The 12,780-nt window shown below is 46.5% G+C and overlaps 1 long non-coding RNA gene across 1 annotated transcript; it reads right to left on the reverse strand.

Annotated features, from left to right (window-relative positions):
- Positions 1-2,111: 2,111 nt before the first annotated feature.
- On the reverse strand, positions 2,112-4,087 carry LOC130608631 (uncharacterized). The gene is made up of 2 exons (XR_008974587.1): positions 4,022-4,087; positions 2,112-2,703 (listed from the first exon to the last, which is right to left on the reverse strand). It is a non-coding gene; the product is annotated as an uncharacterized LOC130608631 (long non-coding RNA).
- Between the last annotated feature and the right edge of the window lie 8,693 nt (positions 4,088-12,780).

The raw sequence follows: 12,780 nt of genomic DNA on the forward strand, positions 1-12,780 counted from the left end.
CGGACAGCAGTGGGGGCTTCAGGAGGCTTCTAAGAGCACTAAATATGCAATTATATTTATAGGCACTAAAAGCAATTAAAACAATCTGTGCACCTTAGGCTTCAAGTTTCCTTTCTCACTGACACAGAACACTTGGAAATAAACTAGCCTGCCAACTCCCATAGCTTCTGACACCCCTCCACACATCCTCAAGGCTCTCCAATGTCAAAATCATCCTGTAAAGACCATAAGCTTCCTCCCAAGGAATTATGTGCAAACATGCTTGGTGCCACAATGGTGTATTGCTTAATTTTCAACAAGTTGCTTGCATTGCTGTTTTGGTGGAAGGATTTCTTTGCCTTCAGTTGTCAGTTACTGACAACTTCTCCTCAGTACAAGTGATTTCTTCTTGAGACATGTAGGAAATAAGAAGATGTGGAGTTTAACCCTAGAGATGCTCAGAATGTGCCCTTGTCAGATAGACAGGTATACATTATTTTGGAAATTTATATTTCCATCCTGGCAATACATCTGTATAGTAATTATCCTTATTGCCCTGTATGGTGACCATCTGTAAAGGCAATCTGAACTTAACAAGGGCATCTCATAAATCAGGTGTGATTTAAAATCTTCCAATAGTTTGTAAATCTGCCCAGGACTTAAGGATTAATTGAAGAGCAGACAGCTTAATGCATTAACCTTTCACCTCTGTGGGCCTGGGTCCAAAAGCTGATTTAGGTCAAGAAGTAAAAAATTAGATTGGTGATTCTGTCTTAGTCATTCCAAGTGCTGGGGTTCAGGAGAGCCTGGTTGGTGCTGCTCACAGCACCCGGTTCTCTTGGTGGGTGTTTGTTTTGAGTGCTTCAAGTGTTCTTGCTACTGCTGCTCTATTGTGAGGTTACTGATTTATGAATAATTCAGGTGCCTGAGGAGACGTGTTAGTAGGATATGGTGCTAAAAGAGAGGTAAGGAAGCATTGAGAGTGTCCCTAAGGAGCTTCTTTCCTAAAATTGAGCCAGGCTATTGAAGGGATTGGAGAGATGCTGGGATGGATGAAGACAGGAGGGGACATAAGCCCTTCTGTAGCCCTGCTCAGCCTGGTGGACAGCCTTCCTCACTGTGACTTCCCATGCTCCCACCCCACACTGGCTCTGCCCCCTCCAGGGCTTGCCCAGAAAAGAAATGCTGTAAGGAGGCCAGTGAGAGAAGCTGGAACCAGCAAGTGTTCCTTAATTTCTTTGTCTGTGTCTGAACACAATAAGAAGCAGAAGCATGAAGCAATGTGGACTATCCATCTCATAGTTTCCTTTGGCTCGTGGAAGATGGGGATGCTGCCAAGGTCCCATGATGCACCCTCAGCTGCATGACGCAGGGTATTCTGTCACTTGGCAGTGACCCTTATCAGCCTGTCCTCACTGACTCAGAGCCAAAGTCTGCTTTACAGGGATGCTCCTTTGCTGAAGGTGAAAATGTAGCCAGAGTCCGTAACGGCAGTGGAGCTGCACCCCCCATGCCTGGCTGGCATGGCTGCCCCTTGGCCCTAGTTCATCAGCTGACTATTTATGGTGGCTTAGCACTGACCACTGGTGGCAAAACGCAGAGTGATCTGTGTGGAGTCTGGGGAAAGGCATTGAGCAATGCAAGTGCCAGCAGCAGACATTTCTCTGGGGAGCCAAACACACTGTGAATCCCTATTAAATAGCACCAGGTTGGGAAGTCACTCGATGGGACTGTCCCTCTCTGTTACCGTACAAGTGTCCCTGTGTAGATTTATGTTCCTCACACCCTCCAGACCACCCTGGAGAGAGAGACCCATACGAGAATAAAAATTACCCGTGACCCTTGTCTTTGACTCTCGACTTCTCCCTTTCCGCCCACATGCCCTGTCTGCTCGGGGTTCGCCAGCTGATTAACGAGATGGGCTGAGAGCTCTGCTCCGAAAAGGCATGGGAAAGTAATGGGATTTCCTGGAGCCCACAGACACACACACACAAAATCTGCATCTCCCGTGTTGGGTTGGTTTTGTCTGCTTGGAACAAATGTTGTCCTGGGGGGATTTAACTTTACCAAAATGCGTTTGTTATTGATGCGGGTCAGAGGTGAGATGAAAAACACACTGCGAAAGCCACTGATAGAAAGCTTAATCATTTATTTTCTTCCCTGGGATCTTTTCACCTGTTCCAGCTGGTTCAAAAGCACTAGGAATGTATCAACAAGGATTACACGACTGAAAACAAACCTTTGCCAGCAGCAGAACCAGACCGACAGAAACAGGACAATAGTCTTTTTCATGGCACAGAACGCTACTAAGCAGCATATAGTTTCGTGTGTGCTTCCACTCTTTTCCCTCCTCCTGGCTAAATTATGAAATACTGTTTACTAGCAAACATTGCAGTTCACTTTTTAAAGGAATTTATACTATTAAAGGGTTGGTTGAGAAGTGATGATTGAAGTTCCAACTATTAAAATGCACATGAGTGTGCAGGGAAAATAAAAAGGCACTGAAACTCTTTTCAAACCCAAGCACCAGGTGCGTTAATTGCATTTCATTGCATGTTGGTTTATTACTGCGGTCACTTGTGCCTTATGATCTGCATTAACACCTGCGTTCTATGGATATCTTGGTATTTCACTAAACAAGATGAATATTGGCCAGATGGTTACTCCAGTAGGAAGCATTTCACGTAGATTTTCCTGCTTTGCACAGTTGCCTGTAAAGGAATCCTGAATGTCATACTGCGCCAAAGCAAACCCGAAAGCCACAGCACTAAATTTAAGATCAACTGCCTTGACAGTATATTCAGAAAGGATGGGATAACAGCCAGATCCAGGTCTTGTAACATGGATATTGCTAATAAATGTCGGCATGTAGCACAATTGCATCATTTGTACTAACATTTCATGCTATGGGGTGATGCTGCCCAGTGCAGAAACACAATTCCATGGAAAGCTGAGTCAGCTCAGGTCTGAAACATGGGTGACTTATGGGGTTTTTGGTGTGTTGCTTTTTCCCCCCAGGTTGCATACATGACCTTTCTTCCATAGTGCAGGTTAGTTAATGTACAACAGGCATCCAGCCCTGGGGAACTGCCACGGCGACGAGTCAGGACCTAAGCGCAACCACGCCTGGCACCTTACCCTTTGACTGAAGCAGGGAGCACATCAGGAGAGGTGGGATGGGACTCAGACCTCACTGCCCTGTTACTGGCACTGTCTGGCTCTTGTCTCACACATCAGAAGTTACTTGCTGACCTTCACAAGAAAAGAGCAACAGATCTCAAACTTCATGCTGGCACGATATTACACTGTTAAAAACCTGGACAAACCTTCTAAACTGTGCAATTAACACCTACCTCAAACCCACATCAACTAGAAAACACAGCATCAATCCAGGGCACTCTCTAGTTCTGCCTGTGACCTTTGCTGTCCTTATCTGCTATTATTGCAGGACAAGAAGGTTTTGGCTGCATGAGTCAGATTTTTATTGGGGACATCCATGTTCATGGCTTCTCTTTGCTGTCCTTCATTTGCACATGTGGGTCAAGCACTATGTGACCATAGCAGTTAAAATGTCAATACAAATTGTCGTATGATCAGAAGCATTGGATTTTATGGTCTCCATGGCTTTGTAGTCCTCTTGCCTCCCTTGGGTGTACTAGGAGGAGCGTCTGCCAGTGCCCAGAGCCTTGTCTTCCTCTGTGGGGGCTGGCAGAGCATCCCGTCTTTATCTGCCTTAAGGTGGATAATGATGGGATGCTCTCAGTGTGCTCCTTGCAGAGCATGGTCCCCGGACGGTTCCTGCTGTGCCTCTGGATGCCAAGCTGGCACAAGGGAACTAAGTGGAAAAAAGCACCAGGGTGGCGGTGCACTGACAGCCAGCAGAGCAGGGCACAGAGCAGGCACATCGTTTTGGAAACGGGGGGTTTGCCCTGAGCGCAGCACATTGGCAGTGCCTCATAGTTGGCTTTCTGAGCACTGCCCTTGATGAAGTGGGCACAGACTCAAAGTAAAACCCCAAAATGTACACAGCCTCCAAGTCAACACTCTGATGATCATAAGCAAAGGCAGGAAGTGGAGCACAGGGCTGGCCAGCCAGTGAGCTCAGCCCGTGCTCAGGATGTGTGCAGAGCACCCAAGACCTGGCTGGATGGTGAGCCTCTCCTCACCTTGTTGTCGTGTTGGAATGCCCATGGAGCTGGCAATCAAGCTCCTCGGTTGGTGATCCTGTCATTCCCTGCAGAGGCACGGAGCACCACATGCAATCTGTGAAAACAAGCAGCAAAAAAAATAGGGATTAATTCTCTCCCTTTGCCCTGGGCACACTTCTCCCTGAGCTACTGTTTTATAGCAGACCAATATCTCGCTTTTGGAGGAGTGTAGGCAAATCCTATTACAAGTTGAGATTAACCATCAGTCAGATAGCTCACCAGTGCAGAGATCAAATATAAAATATGTATGTTCTGTGTCATCTGTTTAGCAACCTTAAATTAGCTCACACCGGTGGATGGTGCAGGCCAAATGGCAGAACATGTGCTGCAAATGGAAATCAGAGTCAAAGCAGAATCCTGTGGGATACCCCCAGCAATTTTAAAGCAGCTATCTTATTACCTAAGCAATTTTCAGGGACAAGCAGAATTCAGACCCAGCCGACAACAACTCTCCAGTCCCACCTTGGTGAAACTACTTCATTATTATTTCAGTAGTGCCTGGAGAGCTCTATCTGCTGCTCCAGTTTCTCTGCAAAACCCCTCTCAACAACCCACAATAAAAGATATCTCCAGCAAGGACAGGCTTACAGTTTAATTTAAGACAAGGCACAGCAAGTGGAAGTAGCAAACAACCAGAGAGACTAGAAGGAAGAGGGTTGATAGAAACGGTGGAAAACACTTGTCCCTGCAGTCCCTGTATGTGTACGCACACATACTAGGTGCAGATTAGTGTGTGCACAGAGATTTCAGGAACCCCTTGACCTGAATATGAGACACCCAGGAATAACTGATAAAAAAATACATTCATGGGCTGGAAGGCTGGAGGATGGGAGAGACCTGCACTGCTCACTGCTGAGGAGGCAATGTACATAGAATCATAGAATGGTTGGGATTGGAAATGACCTTAAGATCATTTAGTTCCAACCCTCCTGCCATGAGCAGGGACACCTTACCCTAGACCATGTCACCCAAGGTTCTGTCCAGCCTTGCCTTGAACACTGCCAGGGATGGAGCATTTACGACTTCTTTGGGCAACCCATTCTGGTGCCTCACCACTCTCACAGTAAAGAACTTCTTCCTTATACATGGGTGGGTTTGACCTGGCTTTCTCTCATGCCATGAACAGCTTTGGGGTCTATAGGCCTATACTGCTCTATAGGTCTATAGGTCTTACCAAGTCACATACTGAATGAAAACTCTCTTGTTTCTCAGTATGGACACTTCTATGTATATATGTATGCATGTATATATACATGTAGAATATACCTTTGACCTGACAGCCTTGGTCTGGGGAGCAGGAAAAGTAAGAGGATGCTACAAAGTGACTGTGATGGTGGCTTTGGGTGAGCGGCACACCGAAGGCTGGCACAGAGATGGCTGCGATACCACTGAGAGGGATTTTCCTGCCAGCCACACACGGGGTCCTCAAGCCCTCAGCAAACCCTCCTCAGCAGGGCCTGGTGAGGAGTGCCCATGGGAGGAGAGGGAAACCACCAGGGAGCTGTGTGGACTTCCAACTGGAACAAAGCGTGGCAGGGCTGTCTCGCAGCCAGTGCTCTTTGCTGCCTGGGGCATGACTGCAATCGAGCTGGGAAGCAAGCGGGATGACAGCAAAATTCACCCCAAAGGGATCTGTTTGTTTGTGTATTAATTAAAAATTTAATGTTTCATATAAGTCTTGCTGAGGAGCTACTTCATTGCCTTTGTTCTTGTAGAGCCTCCAGCCAGTCCCAGGCTCAAGCAAGCCTTACCCATGCTTGTGGGTAAGGAACTTCAGCCTGACAAAACCATAGGGGAATCATCTTGTCCTGGACCTCTCCTAAGGGTGTAAAAGGGTGTGTGGGAGGGTGGTCTTAGGCCAGTTTTCCACTTTTATTAAGGAAAACTGAGTGTATTGAAGCCATCTCTCACCTTCTTTCCACTGGACACCACAGTTACAGTAGGAAACAGATTGTTCAGGCACACAGAACTCAAGGGGGATACTCTAAAAGTGAAAAACAATTTGCAGAGGTACTGATGGCATCAGGATGCTTTGAACATTTCCAGGTTTGTATTTGCTCAAGGCTTGGGGATTCTCAGAGGAGACACAAGAATGCCATTGAAGTGCAAACCGCTGTGAAGGTGACTGTTGCGATCAAAGCCTGGTGCTTGTTTGGAAGCAACATCTTAAGAAGCAAAGGAATAGTTTTGAAGAGGTCACTTCAAAAAAGAATAGTGAGATTCCTCTGGGTCAGCAGCAGCATGTGCGCTACTCTCAGATGAGGAGATGCCTGCTTATCCCCAAGCCCCTAGGAGCGCGACTTGCAGGAGTTTTTCCTGACAGCATGTAATAAAAATTCGCTTTGAAAAAAGAGCATCTCTGGTGATGTCTACAGGCTTTTGACTTTGCTCTTTCCTTCAAACACCACTCGTGATGCTGAGCACTCATTCTCTTGGCCTATTTGTTCCTGGCAAACAAAGAGCAAATTCCCCTGGGTACAGCAATCCATTTTTAACACTCTGTAATTATTTAGAAATATGTTTTTATAGGAGCAATGGAAAACTGGGGCATTTCAGGTATCCCTGAGAAAGTTCTTGGAGCACTGCATGAAACCAGGACTTAAAGTCTCTGTATTTATGGCACTACCCCCCTCTTCCCCCCCCCAAAACAGTCCATCTTTTCAGCTGTGGCATTTGAATCTATTTGCAGTTCATTGAACAGCCCCATCTGCCTGTCGTCTCCAAGTGCAGAAGGCACAAAACTCCTGAGGGTCTACTCCAAAATGGTGAGAGAAGGGAGAGCACACGGTCTCTGCTCCATGAGCATTGTTGGCAGGGCAGGTCCGGACAACTATCCCTTTCTGAGTTATTGTCTCCTTTCGTCCTCTCAAAGTCTATGGGACTTCATATGTTAATGTACCCTTTTGGGAAGCCCTCTGACGGGAGACATGGCATCAGAAAATGTCAGAGTCCTCAGCAGGAGACTCAGAGTGCTGTGAGTTGTATGGCCCAAAGGCACATGAGCTTGATACAGACAAGGAGATGCATCTCCTGTCATCCTCTGTCCAGCTGAGAACGTCAGGGCTGCAATCTAGAAGCTAAATGTCAATCCAGTTTTGCCACAAGGAAGCATTTTCCTTTGAAGCAAGCATGGTCAGGAAAGCACCCCCATCAAGGCTGTGCACACACACTGCCTGCCAGCTCCACAATGTGTACCCCCTTTTTCTGCCATCCCAGTTATTGCTGTTCAGTGTCCGTGACATTGCTTTGCACCTCTGTAGGGATGAGCCACTGGCATTGGAAAGGTTAGTAGTAGACGCTGGGTGCAGGGGGGTTTGTGCTGAGGAAGGAGGGATGGAGACGATGTAAACGTAAGCAACAGGAACAGAAAATTAAGCAGAACTGAAAGCGTTACAGCTCAGCTGTCCTCAAAGGACCCGTTATCCTTCAGGGAGTGTGTGCAAGTGAAATAACGGGGGAAAAGAACCCCATACTCAGCATATTCACTGCCATCTCCTGGTGGACAGAGAAATAGCCCTGTCCGGCCTTGCCCTATGCTGTCATATGCTATTATATGCTGTACAATGCTATTATAGCATTTTTATTTCTTCTGTCACTATAGAACCACAGACTCAAATGGCAGTATTAAGAAAAGGCACTGTATGTATTCTGGTTCCGCATGCCATGTCAGCTGGGGTTTGCTGAAACCAAGGACAAAATCCCCCATCTATGGTGAGAGCAGGGTCCATCCCAATGTTGGCCATCAGCATTTGTGACATCTCTGTCACGGCTCTTCTGTAGCAGGAACGATGCATTGGCCAGAACTACAGACCTGTCAGTCTGTATAGAACATATAATCTGCTGCCTAGAAAAATCTTTAAGTGCAATCAAAGCTGAAGGAACTGCTAAAACTGAAAAGTAAATGGGCCAAGATGAATAAATGGTGCCTGCAGCTCACCGTATCACCATTCTGATCTCCAGAGGTCCCTTCCAACCCTAATGATTCTGTGATCCCCAGTAAAATAGCCTGTTCTGTAGGCTCATACTAACCAAAATTAATCACTCTTTTTCACATTACATTTCATGCAAGACTAAAAAGCTTTTGTAGATGCAGAAAGTAATGTACACAGAAAGCAGTGCAGGGCTGCAGGGCACAAACTTGCAAGAAAACCCAGATTGGTCCAGCTCCCGATCACAGGGTTATCATCTCTCTCTGTCTTTGCTCCTGTTTCCCAGCTAATGCTCTGGAAAGGCAGTGTCAGGAGCTGAGATCAAAGCCAGGGAAGGAAGATTTGACTTTGCCCCCAAGAAAGGGATTAAAGTAAGTAAAGGAAAAGTGTTTGAAAACCGAATTCAGTGAAGATACTGGTGATGTGACGCAGTGTTTGAAGGATGAAGTTCAGCTCCTTGGCCTGCCCTGCGGAGGCAGGTTGCAGGCAGCATTCCCTGCCTGGCTCCTGAAAAGATCACTCAGCAGTTTTAAGTGTGTCACCACCAGGATCAGTCTCTCCTTTTGAAAGTGAACCTTTGAAAAGACAGCTCTTCAGTGACGCAGCACGGCAAAGCGTGTGCAATGGCACACAGAGCCATTTTAAAGCTTCCATTTTCACATGCATCCGATGGAGCTGGTCTTTCATGCACATGTCAGGAGCTGGAACCTAACACACAGTGGCACTTGGAGAGGAAATATTGTGACAGCTTTTATTTCTGGTGAAATAAACCAAAGAGAGATGGAGTCAGGCAGCCGGGTGCAGAAGCAAAAGGGCAGGGAAAAAAACGGTAATAATGTTAGAGCTGAAAGAGAGCTCTTGTAGCACTTTCCCAGAACTGCCTGTTCTCTCTTTTGCTGTTTCCAATGTTTCCCTTCTGCCTACTTTAGCCCCTGGATAAAAATATACAGAACCTTTTAAAAGAGAAGATAAAGCCTTTCTTTAGTGAGATGTAGGTTACTGATATCTGTCTGGTTATAAAAAAAAAAACAAAACCAAAAAAACCACAAAATCTCTAGCTCAGAAAAATTCCAGTGCAGAGAAAAGCAGATTTCCTTCAGTTTGCTGCTATAGGTTGGGTTGCATCTCCATACCTGGATGGGAAACTTTCATGCCTATGGCAGGGGGGGTGGAACTAGATGGTCTTAAGGTCCTTTCCAACCCGAACCATTCTATCATTCATCATGAACCCCAGTATTTCAGCATCTTCTTTTTGCAGCAAGAAAGCCTGCCCTGTGCTGGGCAGTGTCAGACCACCACCACACAAAGAGGTTTGTATAGGCAAGAGCTGGTGGGGGGCCAAGCATCCTCTCACAAAGCTGGCTTTGGGCACATGACAGCTGAGAACAGAGAGCGGTGCCCAGCTCCAGCCATACACACACACACACACTCTCACCTTGTACCTGATGCTCACCCTGTAGTGACTCTTCATGAGCTCACTATCTTGAGACTGCATCTGTGGCTTCCCCAGAGCACTGCTAATGAGCAGGCTATTTGGGAAATCTCTTTTTTTGACTGCCCTCACTTCCCTAGAGAGGAAATGCAATTGTGCGTCATGACACAAACTCCTGACCTTTCCTGTTCACCCTCCTGGCTGTCACCAGCTGACGGCCCCAGACCAGCATGGGTTTGCTACCTAACCACATCCAGCCACCTCCCAGGCATGTGGCAGTTGGTCCAGAACGGTGCAGTTGGTCCCAGTGCTGCTGCTGGTGAGGGACCTTCACCATGCAGAGCAGCAGAGGAGCGTCTGTGCCTCCAAAAGCCATAGTGCCCAGGCCAGGGCCAAGCTGGCTGCAGGGTGGCTGCTCATCCTCAGATCTCCCAGCCACTGATCTGCTCACAGCAGGAGGATGTAGGTGGGTGACCTTTAGCACTAGAGCTTTTGTAACACATGTGTTGCGAGGTAGCAAGCACATGCAGTTCTGCTGGCAGGTCTGAGAAGATGATGGCTTTTAGGAAGGAGGAAAGAGAGAATAGGAATTGGAATTGGAAGAGGAAGAGGAAGGGGAAGGGGAAGAGGAAGAGGAAGAGGAAGAGGAAGAGGAAGAGGAAGAGGAAGAGGAAGGGAGAAGAGGAGAAAGAAGAGAAGAGAAGAGAAGAGAAGATAAGAGAAGAGAAGAGAAGAGAAGAGAAGAGAAGAGAAGAGAAGAGAAGAGAAGAGAAGAGAAGAGGACGAGCCCTCAGCTCTTCACCAAAGTCTTTTAAGAGTCAAGTGATGCCATTGAAGTTCTGATTAGATTAGTGTTATCCATCCCTTTTGTTTATTTTGCACCATTACAGTCACTTTTGTAAGCACTGGGCAGAGAAGAAGATAGCACAGACCTTGAAAGAACAAATTATGCATTGCTAGTATCTGAGCATTAGAAAGAAATGTCACTTCTGAATAATTCCTGAGATCCTTGCTCATATCATACAGTTGCCTCAATTAATTTAGCTACAACACAAGTACAGATACTACAAACATACTAACTGCCAGAGTTCACCATGTAATTCATCTTACAGTTCCTGAGTTACTTGCTCTTGCAAAGAAAATACCTCTAGCACTCAAGATATCCATAAACATTTCAGAAGCTCATTTCTGTTGGCTGTGCTACAGTTTATTTCTCCTTCTGTTTTACAGAAGTCCTTCATCTTGGGTTCAGACAGAGATACACATCTTGTAGTCTATTGAGAGAAAGATGTCCCTGGGTTATGTTACAGAGTAATTAATCTGTTTGAAGAAACATGGACTTGTCAACAAAGTTTTCCTCTGAAGACAAGGATAGACTCAGAACAAGAAGCTATTGTGCTAGTGCAGCATGATGGGTGTTCAGGCATCTTGCTTCACTGAGCAGCCCAGACGAGGTGCTCCAGAAGGCAACACCAGTTATTCCATAGCGGGAAGAATGGTATTTGTTGCATACAGAGAGAATATATTTGCTCTCCTGTCAGCTAACAAGATGTATGTGCTCATCTAAGAAGGTCAGCAGTCTCAATCCTTGCTCCTATAGGGATTCATATAGGGATAACCATGAATACAGTATCTGCCCATGTTGATGTGGGATCAGTAAACTCTCATCTCCCAAGCTTCTATCTTTGGTGATATCTTGTGGTCATAAACCCTGTAGGAAAGTGCTATTAGAGCTCCTCTTCTCTGTTTCTGATGACTGAGTAAAAAGAAACAGCGACTTATTTGCTATACCATCCTCATTGCCATTTTTTCCCCGATGGCTGCTGTTTTGTGATTTTCAGCAGGGGTAGAAATGAAGCTGTCAACCTGAGCAGGAAAGACAACTCCTTGATTTACACTTCAGGAGATGCTCAGTAAGCCCAAAGGTATGGGGAGTCAGGGGAAGACAGGAGGAAGAGGTGAGAGTGCAGGTGTATGGCAAATAGTGAGGAAAGGCCTAGGAAAGTGGGAGAAGAGCAGATATAAAGGGGTGCGGGGGTGAGGAGCTCCTGTCCCAACAGCCACAGAGGGCAGGTCTCCTGTGAGGCCTTTGGGTGAATGGCCAGGACACGCAGCCTCTGTGCAGCTCTGCCGGCTAGCGCAGGTAGGGGTCCTTTCCCCAGAGATAAACCAGATGCATCTCCTCTGCCATGGAGAGCCACCACATCCCTTACAGTGCAGGCAGTCTTGGATGCTCTCCCCACAATGCCCTCCTCACAACACTGGTCCTGCAACAGTGCTGGCCTTCCTTACCATGTATTCACTTTTCTCTCTCAAATACCTTTGTATTTTCCCCAGGCAGCTTCTCCTGTTTCAGAAGGAAGGGGGGAACAGCCCCGTGTCATCACTGCATGGCTGTGCTGTGCCTCCTCCTCAAAACCTTGATGCTGCTGCAATGGTCCCTGAGAAGTGCCAGCTGCCCTACCAGCCAGTTACAAGCCAACAGTCTTGCTTCGCATTTACAGAGAGCCCACATTTCAATTTTATTCTGTGCTGTTGATACACACACACTTTTTCCATAGATTTTTTTTTATCTACAGATTATTATAGCCACTCTAACTTGGTGATGAGTGTGCTGTTTGTTCCCTGGTCTCTTCCCTGCTCGAGCTGCAGATGAATCAGTTTTCTTTTGGTATAACGGGCGCTGCAGCTATACCTGCAGCTCTGGATGCCACCTATTGAACCAGGCACACAGCACATGAACTTTCCACTCCGGAGAGTTTTACTCTATTTTTCAGAGCAGCTAGCTCAAAGACAACTCAATCACTGATCTGAACTCCTCCTAGATGTTGCTACAATACCGCTGCTGAAAAAAGGCAGGCTTTGATTTATGCAGTGAAAACAGAGTGGGTGGAAATGTCTCAGGATTCAACAGCCTGTCTGTTTTAAAGCTCATCCTCAGTCCCCTAAATTATGTTTTTATTAAAAGACCCCTTTGAAGAGTAAGAATAAATTGGGGTATTTTATGCCCCCCTCTGTCCTCGTGCCATCCTCCAGCCCCACACTGTGCTCACATCTTTCCATGGGATGCAGCATTTCCAAGCTTTCATGTGCGAACATGGTGTGCTCCCATTTTGGGTTTCTGAGACAATATTTTTTGTTCTCCCATTTTGGGTTTGTGAGACAGACACAGAAACTGCTGCAGTTCCTGTTTGTGCAGAATGAATTTGCTTTAACCCAACAGTTAGTTTCA

The sequence above is a fragment of the Pezoporus wallicus genome, unplaced genomic scaffold, assembly GCF_028554395.1.
Source record: "Pezoporus wallicus isolate ANWC-B61680 ecotype Strahan unplaced genomic scaffold, APGP_CSIRO_Pwel_v1 scaffold_13239, whole genome shotgun sequence".
NCBI classification, from domain to species: domain Eukaryota; kingdom Metazoa; phylum Chordata; class Aves; order Psittaciformes; family Psittacidae; genus Pezoporus; species Pezoporus wallicus.